Source organism: Mirounga angustirostris, unplaced genomic scaffold (genome assembly GCF_029215605.1).
Source record: "Mirounga angustirostris isolate CCGP_5_RB_7025 unplaced genomic scaffold, mMirAng1.0.hap1 SCAF_15, whole genome shotgun sequence".
Lineage (NCBI taxonomy): Eukaryota > Metazoa > Chordata > Mammalia > Carnivora > Phocidae > Mirounga > Mirounga angustirostris.
In genome coordinates, this window is record NW_026991723.1 from 88,943,106 (window position 1) to 88,954,343 (window position 11,238).

The following is an 11,238-nucleotide window of genomic DNA, read 5'->3' on the forward strand; positions in this document are numbered from 1 at the left end:
AAATGGGGTTAATACTAGCCCTGCATAGGTGGGAGCATTAGAGCAAGGGATGCAGAGCCCCCAGCTTAGGCCTGGCACATTAAAGGTTGCAAAGGAAAGAATGAGCCGCCTGGACCACCGCGGCCCCGGAGAGGACCGCGCATGTCCCCTGGGCGCTCGGGGCAGGATGCTTAGGGGCTTGGATGGGCAGGCGTCAGGTGGGAGCTCGGGGACCTGGAGGTGGCCGTGTGCCCATGTCACGGTGGGACCAGTGCGGGCTGGCTTCTGGCGTGGCTTGCCCGGACCCTGGTGTGGGGGTGGGCAGGGCAGGGTGGGGTGTGGAGGGTCTGTGCTCCTTCCCCGCGAGAGCGGCTTTTCTGGAAGGCTGTCATAGGAGCATCGGAGGTGGGGAGTACCTCTCAGGGTGGCGCGAAAGTGCGATTTCCACCTAACCACCTAACCCCATCTCCATGGCAACCGCAGGGCTTCGGGGAGTCTGTGGCCATCATCACTGTAGTTCAAGTCCTGCGAGAGGGAGGAACCCCACTCCGGCGCCAGAAAAGGGACAAACAGCTGCTCGGTGTGGTGGGGAGGATTTGGGGAAGGCCAGAGCACCAGGCCTCACCACGGTTACAATTCGGACCTGGCAAAAGAGAGGCTCCGGCCCCCCAAATGCTGCAACCCCACCGTGGGAAGAGGTGGCCCTGGGACTTGTCCTGGTGATCCTTCGGTGTGCTCACGGAGGCATAGGGATGCACACACACACGCACACTCACACGCACACTCACACGCACACTCACACGCACTTCACACCAAGCAGAATGACTATTGTTTCATAATCTGCCGTCCCGTGTCATCGGATGTCACAGACACATCTCTGGGTGCTTCCTTAGGGTCCCACAGGGCCATCAGCTGCACCCCTGCTGAATTCGTTTGCCCCCTTTTATGAATTTTCAAACGCTAATTCCAGTATAGTTAACATAGTGCATTCGTTTTCTTAGCCAGGCCTCTCTGAGTAGGTACTGGTTTCTTAGGCTTCTGGAAGGTTTGCTCTGCTCTGTTTCACCCCCTGTGAAAACTTGCTCCCTCTCTGTGCACACATCTGTGACAGTGTCCTCACAGGACATCCCCGGAGATGGGAAAGGGAGCAGAAGCGATGCCCAGGCGGCGGGGGGCGGGGGCCAGGAGCCAGGCCTCCAAGCCGGACAGCCCTGCTGTGAGTCCCCAGGTTGCCGCTCCCGGAGGGGGCCGTCAACCTACAGAGCCGCAGATAAATCAAGGGTGCCGATGACAGTCCCCACTGCCCAAGGGTCCGGGAGGAACGGATGACGCGTCTGGCGTGCTGTGTCGGACGGAATAACAGCCCCCCAGGGACGTCTGCTTCCAAATGCCCCGGACCCGAGGCTATGTTCCATTAGGCGGGAATTGAGACAGCGGATGGAATCAAGGTTGCTGATCAGCTGGCCCTAAATAGGGAGCATAACCCGGCTCCTCCAGGTGGGCGCAATGCAATCACGAGGCTCCTTGAAAGTGGAACGGGGCGGGACGGAAGCTCAGAGCCTGCAGTGTGGGGGCTCAGCCTGCTGGCCTCCAGGGGGGCCGGGGAAGGGCCTCTAGAAGCCGGGAAATAACACTCCCCTGGAGGCTCTGGAAGGAACCAGCCCTGCCACACCTGGATCGTAGCCCGCCCCCCCCCCCCCCCCCCCCCCCCCGCCGTGAGACTGGTGTGGACTTGTGACCCTCCAAGCGGTAAAACAGTCAGTTGCTGTTACTTCAAGCCCCTAAGCACGCGGTGATGTGTTAGGGCAGCGAGGGGAGCCTGGCCCGGGAGCCTCCCTCAGGCCGCCCCAGCCCCACCTGCTGCCATGGTCGGTAGCCCCACTGCCTCTCTCCCAGAAAACATGCCCGCCATCAAATCCGAGCCTCTGGGATCAGCCAGCCCGGCAGCCTCTTCACAGAAGGTGACATCGAGGCCCAGTGAGGCCATCAGGGCCACGCCAGGTGCCCAGGGCACCGAGGAGCCGCCCCCCAACCTCTGCCCCCAGCCTCCCGGGCTCCAGGCCACGAACTGACCTCTCCAGCCCCGTCAAGTTTGCTTCCATGTCGGCCGAACCTTCTCTCCAAATGAGCTCGCGGCCGGAATTGAAGGGCCCCCTGACCTGGAACTTGGCCCCTGATAAAGTTGTCATGTCAAAATAAGGGGCAGGAAGTTGGGGTTTCCGAAGCCGCCCGGCAACGTCGGCCTAGCAATGGTGGGGCTGGGGTGGAAGGAGCCTCTCCAGGAAACACACCACCTTGGGCATTAGGGCCTGAGCAGTGTCCCCCGCCCCCTCTGAATAAATACATTGAAGTCCTAACCCCTAGTATCTCAGGACGTGACTGTATTTGCAGCCAGGGCCTTAAAGAAGTGCTTTAGTTAAAAGGAGGTCCGGAGAGTGGGCCCGAACCCAGCAGGGAAACCCAGAAGAGGAAATTTGGACAAGGACACACACAAAAGGAAGACCATGGGAAGAGCCAGGAAGAAGGTGGGGTCTACCAACCAAGGAGAGGGGCTTTGATCTTGGACTTCCAGCCTCCAGAACGGTGAGTGAACGTGTTTCCGTTGTTTGAGCCCCGAGCCGAGGCCCTGAGCGAAGGCAGCCCTGGCAGACACGAATGCACTGAGTGTATCGGGTCAGCTGGCTCTCACCCATCAGCACAGGAAGAACAAGGCTGGGGAGAGCGGGAGCCACGCCAGGCTGGGGGCAGGTCTGGAGCCCCGTGGAGCGCTGCGCCGGGACCAGGCCTGCACCACTCTGCTGGCGGGGCCAGGACGCTTCCGGGCAGTGTGGGATGAGCACTGTGCAAGGAGCCGCCCAGGAGGGCTGGCATCTCTGCAGAGGCCACCCCAGCGTCCTGAGCCCCCGCCCGGGGGAAGCGGGAGCAACCAGTTCTGCAGGAAACCCCCGTGTCCCCAGCCCCTTACCCCACCTGCGGAAAACTCCAGAAGGGGCAAGAGGAAGGATAGCAGGAGTTAGAAAAATGCACGGACTCCTGGATCAACTGCCATCTGGCTCCAGGAAGAAACTGAACATCTGGCCACCACTGTGGCCCACGGCGTTTATGTAACCCACGTGTGAGCACACGTGTCTGGGCGCAGGCTGGTGCCCTGGCCGCACTCCCCCCGACTCTGCCCGAGTGTGAAGTGCCTCATGATAAGAGGGCTGTTGTGGGGCCGGGGTGCTGCCGAAGCAGGGTGCCCGGCTCGGGGTCAGAGCCCAGAGCGCCCTCCCCGTGCCCCGCAGAGCTCGTGCACACAGGAGACCTCAGCTGGCCGGCGGAACCTGGTTTCCTCCCCTGTAAAATCACACCCAGGAAACCTCGAAGCTGGCTTCCAGCTTTGCTGTTCTGGAACCTGCGCATACATGGACACTTGCGCATCTGACGTCTCACGATTGCGGTGTGTGCAGAGGCAAACCTGGAAACACGCACGTTCACGTTCACGCACGTACATTGATACACCCGCCTACGTAGGCAATGGCACACCAGGCTCGCACTCAGTGACCCCTCCACCCCCGCATTCTGCTGTGTATACGGACACACAGCTGGCCTTGCCTATGTCTCTACGCACACGTATGCGTGCTCTTGCACAAATGTGCACAAACACTGGCACATGGACCAGGCTTGCCAGGCTTAGCAAATAAAAATGCAGGTGCAACATTTGGGACACACGCTAAAAAACTTCATTTTATTCAGAGTCCCAAATTCAACCGGATGTCCTGTATTTTATCTTGGAATCCTAATATGTATCTGTTCCTGCACACACGCACCCACACACGCACACACTCTTACTCATGAAGACAGTAGGGTCCCCAGGCCCGGCCTAGGACATGCTGTCTCCCAGGCGGAATTTCTAAAACCTTCCTGCGTCTTGGCATCGGCCCCACAGCTGCTCCCCCGGCCACGGTGCAGCTCCCGGCCCCTGTGCCTGAGGCTAAGAGCCTGGCCCAGGTCTGGGCTTGCTGGTGGGAGAGGGAGGGCTTCCAGTCCGAGCGCAGGGCTTGCTGGGACCCTGAGAGAGCGCCTCTCACCAGCCGCCCAGCTGCGAGGTCTAGCAGCAGCGGCCAAGCCCTGGGAAGAGCCCCACCCGGAGCTGAAGCCTGGGCCTGGCCTCAAGGAGGGACTCCCAGTGGGGTCAGAGATGTAATGGGAGCCCCCGGAGGCCCAGAGCGGCCTCTGCTCCATCCCGTGCAGCATCCCCTGGTGGCAGACGAGTCAGCCCAAGAGGGTCTTCCCCTCAGCCGGAAGGGTTTGCGTGGATGGACACTAGTGAGCACGGTCCTAGGAGGACCTTGGCGCAGAGAGAGGGGTCCCTGGGGAAGGACCCAGACCTGCCCCTCCCCCTGTGACCTGGGCGGCGGCCCCCCCCACCCCCCCTTTATAAGAGAGGAAGTCTAGTCCAGAGCCCCAGGCCAGCAGATGTGCGGAGAGTCTCCTGAGAGCCTCACAGAGAACAGGGTGAATTTAAGAAAGCGTCTCTTTCCCCAGTTAGCCTGTCTTTTGGTTACATAAGAATGCATGTTCATTATTTAAAAATGAGCACACAGAGGAAAGCCAAAAGCAAACATTTTTTGGTTACTCCTTTGAGACATTTTTTATGCGTTCATAAAAACATGATGTATTTTGACCCAAAAATCCGTTTACATTATAGTTTTGTGAACTACTTTTTTCATTTATTGACATATTGTGAATATCTTCCTACATCAACAGTTAAACATCTACCTCTTGACTTATAACAGCCTCATGGTGATCCCTTATATAACATCATATTAATTGAGGTGAAACTCACATACCATAAAATTAACCGATTTAAAGTGTACAATTCAGTGGTAATTATTATATTCACGAGGTTGTTCCAAACCCTTCTTATCACTCCAAAATAGAATCCCAAGCCTACTTCTCTGTGAGCTCCTGTCCTCCCCCCCCACCCCACCGCCCAAACCCCCGCTCCTGGAATTTACCAGTCTGCCTTCTGTCCCTGTGGCTCTGCCTCTTCTGGACACTTCCTGCAGATAGAATCATACGATATGTGGCTTTTGTGTCTGGCTGCTTTAGGTGTAATGTCTTTGAGGTTCATTCATGTTGTAGCAGGTGTCAGAACTCCATTCCTTTTCATGGCTGAGTAACGTTCCATCGTGTGGCTGGACCACATTTTGTCTATCCATCCAGCCTTTGGTGGACATTGGGGTTGTTTGCATTCTCTGGCTGTTGTGAATGGTGCTGCCATGAACCTTCATGAACAAGTATTTGCTGAGTCCCTGCTGTCAGTTCTTCTAGGCACACACCTCAGAGTGGAACGGCTAGGGCACAGGGAAATTCTGTGTGTAACTTTTGGAGGAACCGCCACCTGTCCCACAGTAGCTGCACCATTTACAGTCCCACCGGCGGGGTGTGAGGGGTCCCATGTCTCCACCTCCCTGCCCACGCTTCCCTGCATTTGCAGTGTAGCCATTCGAATGGGTATTAGAGTAGACTCCCAGCTTTGCTGTAAATACGAGTCATGAAGTTACCACCCTTGTCTGTATCTCTTTGCACAGTTGGCTTTTTTTTTTAAAGATTTTATTTATTTGAGAGAGAGAGAGAGTGCTCACAAGCAGAGGGAAAAGCACAGGGAGAGGGAGAAGCCGGCTCTCTGCTGAGCAGGGTGCCCAACTCGATCCCAGGACCCTGGGATCCTGACCTGAGCCAAAGGCAGATGCTTAACAGACTGAACCACCCAGGCGTCCCTGCACAGTTGGCTTTTGTGTTGAATTCCTACCAGTAGAATTGTTAGACCCAGGAGTGAGTGTGCATGCGTGTGTGTACATTTCTTTCTTTTCTAAAGATTTTATTTACTTGACAGAGAGAGACACAGCGAGAGCAGGAACACAAGCAGGGGGAGTGGGAGAGGGAGAAGCAGGCTTCCCGCTGAGCAGGGAGCCCGATGCGGGGCTCGATCCCAGGACCCTGGGACTACGACCTGAGCTGAAGGCAGACGCCTAACGACTGAGCCACCCAGGCATCCCCGGGTGTGTACGTTTCTTTAAAAGGTTTTTAGTGGTGGGGCACCTGGGTGGTGCAGTTGGTTAGGCATCCAACTCTTGATTTCAGCTCAGGTCATGATCTCAGGGTCCTGGGATCAAGCTCCAAGTTGTAAGGGTCCCTGATCAGTGGGGAGTCTGCTTGTCTCCCTCTCCCTCTGCCTCTCCTCCCTGCTTGCTCCCTCTCTCTCTCTCTCTCTTTCTCAAATAAATAAATAAATGAATGAATCTTTAAAGAAATAAAAGGTTTTTGGTGTTACCAAATGGGTCACTAGAGAAGTTTCATCAACTTACCCTTTGTCCAATAGGATAAAAGAATTATACCAAAATGGGCCCAAGAAGTAGAACACTTGACTCCAAACATTAAAGAATATTAGAAAATTTGGGGCGCCTGGGTGGCTCAGATGGTTAAGCATCTGCTTTCAGCTCAGGTCATGATCCCAGGGCCCTGCTCAGTGGGGAGTCTGCTTCTCCCTCTCCTTCTGCCCCTCTCCCCTACTTGTGCTCTCTCTCTCTCTCAAATGAATAAATAGAATCTTTAAAAAAAAAAGTATTAGAAAATTAAATATTCTTTCATTCAAGGATTGTGTTAAGGAATGGAACGACGACAAACAACACCAGGTTTGGATGACTGACAGGTGAACCCTACCAAACCTTTAAGAAGCAGATCCTTCTAATATTATATAACTACTGCAGAGGACAGATAAGGAGAGACTCTCTCTACTAGACCAGTCTAACCTGGATAACTACAGCAGACAAGAACAGTGCAAGAAAGGAAAATTACAGACACATTTCATTCATGAATGTAAAGGTAAAACATAAAACAAATACAACTAAAACATCAGCTGAATACAAGTGTCTAAAAATGGATCATATACATGATGGAATTAGTTCTATCCCAAGACTGCAAGGAATGGTTTATTATTAGAAAAATCAGGGGCACCTGGGTGGCTCAGTCGGTTAAGCGTCTGCCTTTGGCTCAGGTCATGATCCCAGGGTCCTGGGATCGAGCCCGGCATTGGGGTCCCTGCTCATCAGGGAGCCTGCTTCTCCCTCTCCCTCTGCCCCCCCATTTGTTCTCTCTCAAATAAATAAATAAATTCTTTAAAAAAGAAAAAAAATCAATCGGTGTCATTTAATACATTAACTGATTAAAGAAGCGAAAACCACAGGATCATCGTAACAGATGCTGAAGGATCTTGTAAGAGCGCAACATAAATTCATGCTAATAACCTCTCAGCAACTCAGAGATGGAAGGGAACTACCTTGGCCTGATAAATGGGGAAACATTCACGGCCTTCCCTCTAAGGTTAGAAACGAGAAATGGTACATGTACTATTGTTACTTCTGTTCAACAGTATTTCTGTTGTTTAAGACAGTCGGTGTGGGGGACTTTGCAGCGGCAGCCCCGGCGAATTCATCCAAAGACGGAACGTTTTCTCAGCCGCTGTTAGCTGTTGCATTTGTTTTTCTTCTTTGCGAGTTACGTGTCCTTGTCATCTGCCCTTCCCTTGTTCAGGAACCCGAAGTGTGCTGAGCGGCCCTCCCCCCCATGCTGGTCCACAGCCTGCCTTGCTGAGAGCAAGATCTTGCTGCTGGACAGAAGTAAAAGGTCTCTGGAAGCAGGTGGCCTCTCTTAGGGTGTGGATAATAGGGAGACTAACCACAGCTTTCAATTATTTAAAAGAAGAAGGAAACCCACCTGCAGAGGTTAGGATGTCATTGGCCTGGGGTATGGTCTCCACAGGGTGATTTTTTTCCAAGCTCCCCAGGTGACTCCAGGACAGCCAAAGTTGAGAACCAGCAACCCTGACCTCCAGAACCCTCAGCTGGAAAAATCAGTGGCGTCCAGCTGGGGTGTGGCCCAAGCCTCTGAGCCTTTAGCAAGATTGTCCCCGAGATTCATCGTCCCAGCTGGTTCAGAAAGGCCCAGGTACCTAATTCTACCACTAATTCTACCACCCTGCTGTGGGTGAGGAGGAGGGAGACCAGTTTGTGTTGATTCTGCTCACACAAGTCCTGCAGCTGCTGGAGTCATTGGCTGTTAATTCAGCGGTGTTTCCTCCTGCAAATGAACCCAAACCAGGCTCTGGGTCAGCAGGACGAGGCTGCAGCACCAACTTCCCATCAGGGTCGCACGACGTTGGGCAAGTCTCTTGACTGCTCAGAACCTCGGCGTCGGCATCTCTAACATGGGATGAGTGGGGTTGTTTTGCAAATTGGCTGTGCCCGAGTTTCAGTCCTTGGCCGTCTCTGGTGGGTGAGTGGATCAAGTCTCTTTGCAGCAGGATGGATCAGGGTTTCTGTTACTTTTAACCAGCACAGTCGGGCGCAGACAGGAGGCTGTCAGAACGGTCATGGAAATGAAGGGCACACACTTTAACCAGAGGGGGGCTGAGCAGGCTCACAGACCAGACCAGTCCTCATTCCCCGACCCCCACCCCAGGAAATGGAAGGGACAGCCACGTTAACCCCCTGCCCCTCTCTCCATGTCTGGGTTACCCCAGACAAGCATGATAACAGTGGCTTCCACTGATAAAAGCCTACCAAATACACTATTGCTGACACTCACCCAAGCCCCCTAAGCTGGCTCCTTTTGTCCTTACTTGCTAGGTTCACAAAGAGAAAGTCCCAGAAGCATGAGGTGACTGACCTGCATTTCTTGGCATGTTTATGCTACCAGAACTCCTTATCTTTAGCATGCATTCTCTCTTGTCTTTTCATGAAATGGCATCATTTTCTGCCTAATTCTTATATTTCATTAGACTTTTTTTTTTTTAGTCATCTCTACACCCAACATGGGGCTTGAACTCACAACACTGAGGTCAAGAGTCACATGCTCCACTGACTGAGCCAGCCAGGTACCCCTCAGCCTTTCTTTTAATATAAGCATTTAAACTTGAAAGTTTCCTTGAGGGATCATTTTTGTGCATCCCACACATTTTTTTAAAGATTTTATTTTATTTATTTTGAGAGAGAGAGCATGAGTTGGGGGGAGGGGCAGAGGGAGAGGGAGAAACAGACTCCCCACTGAGCAGGGAGCCCTACGTGGGGCTCAATCCCAGGGCCCCCGGATCATGACTTGAGCCAAAGGCAGACGCTTAACCAACTCAGCCACCCAGGTGCCCCCCCCACATACACATTTTGATAGGCAATATTCCCTCCTTTTTTTTTTTCAGTTCTACATCTTTTTTTTAGACTTTCATTATGACTTCTTCTTTTATCCAGGAGTCATTTAGAAATTTTTCATTCAATTTCCAAACATAGGCTGGTTTTATAAAACATCCTTTTATTATTAACACCTTTCTGAATTGCACTGTGGTGAGAGAATTTTTTTAAAGAATATTATTTTTTTAATTTTGAAATGTTTAAGAAAGTGTGGAAAAAGAACATTTTTCAAAATGTTTATGGCTGAATTTGGATTGATTTCCGCAAATGTTCCATATGTAAAGAAAGTGATTTCTCTAAAAATTAGATACAGGATTCTGAGGGGATTAAGAGTATACTTTTCTTTCTTTTTTTTTTTTTAAATTAATTCCTGATTTAGCCACCTTTTTTTTTTAAAAGATTTTATTTATTTATTTGAGAGAGAGAATGAGAGAGAGAGAGAGAGAGCACATGAGAGGGGGGAGGGTCAGAGGGAGAAGCAGACTCCCCACTGAGCAGGGAGCCTGATGCGGGACTCGATCCCGGGACTCCAGGATCATGACCTGAGCCAAAGGCAGTTGCTTAACCAACTGAGCCACCCAGGCGCCCGAGAGTATACTTTTTTTGATAAGCACTGAGTAACATGTAGAATTGTTGACTCATAGTATCGTACTCCTGAAATTAATATAACACTGTGTTAATTATACCTGAATTTAAAAAATAAATCAGAATGTTAAGAATTAAAAATAAATAAAAATATGGGGTGCCTGGCTGACTCAGGAAGAGCATGCAACTCATGATCTCAGGGTTGTGAGTTCAAGCCCCACATTAGGTGTGGAGATTACTTAAAAATAAAATCAATCGGGGTTCCTGGGTGGCTCAGTCGGTTAAGTGTCTGACTCTTGATTCCAGCTCAGGTCATGATCTCAGGGTCATGAGTTCAAGCCCCATATCGGGCATGGAGTCTACTGGAGATTCTCTCTGTCCCTCTCCCTCTGCCCCTCTCCCTGCTTGTGCTCTCTCACACAAGGGCTCTCTCGATCTCTCAAAAAAATAAATAAAAAGTAAAAATCAAATCAATCAATAAAAATTAGATACAGATTCTATATATGTCAACTAATGCAACTTGTTATTTGAGCTGTTAAAATATTCTATGTATTTGCTGAGTTATTTTATTTTATTTTACTTTTTTGATCTGCTTGGCATACCTGTGAGGTGGGTTGAAGTCTCTCACCAGGATGGTGAGACGTGTCGATTTCTCCTTTGCATTTTTTTCTTTCCTTTTTTTTTTTTTTTTTGAAATAGACTCCACACCCAACATCCAACATAGGGCTTGAACCCAGACCCTGAGATCAAGACCCAAGCTGAGATCAAGAGTCAAACACTCGACTGAACCACCCAGGAGCCCCTTCTCCTTGGCATCCTGTGTGTTTTTGCCTTGGGTACTTTGAGACTCTTTTAACTTACATAAAAATCTAAGAAATGAATTTATATTTATATATCAATACATATATGCTTAGATTTATTACAACTTGTGGATAATTGGAACCTTTTCATTATGTACAGACCCTCTTTATTCTCAATGCTTTTAAATTTGCCTGATATCAAAATAATTGTTGTGTATCTCCATTCTTTTTTTTAAGATTTTATTTATTTGAGAGAGAGTGAGTGAGAGAGAGAGAGATCATGAGCAGGAGTAGGGACAGAGGAAGAAGCAGACTCCCTGCTGAGCAGGGAACCTGACGCAGGGCTCTATCCTAGGACCCTGGGATCATAACCTGAGCTGAAGGCAGATGCTTAACCCACTGAGCCACCCAGGCGCCCCTTAAGATTTTATTTTTAAGTAATCTCTACCCCCAACATGGGGCTCAAACTCACAACTCCAGGATCAAGAGTCTGTGCTCTATCGACTGAGCCAGGCAGGCGCCCCCTCCCCCATTTGCCTTTTAACTCTGTCCTTTCCTGATCGTTCCTTTCTGTCGGCTCCCTCGTGGTGTGCCCTTGATCTCTGTATGTAGGTGGCACGTGGCCATTCTGGTTCTGGGTCTGAGCG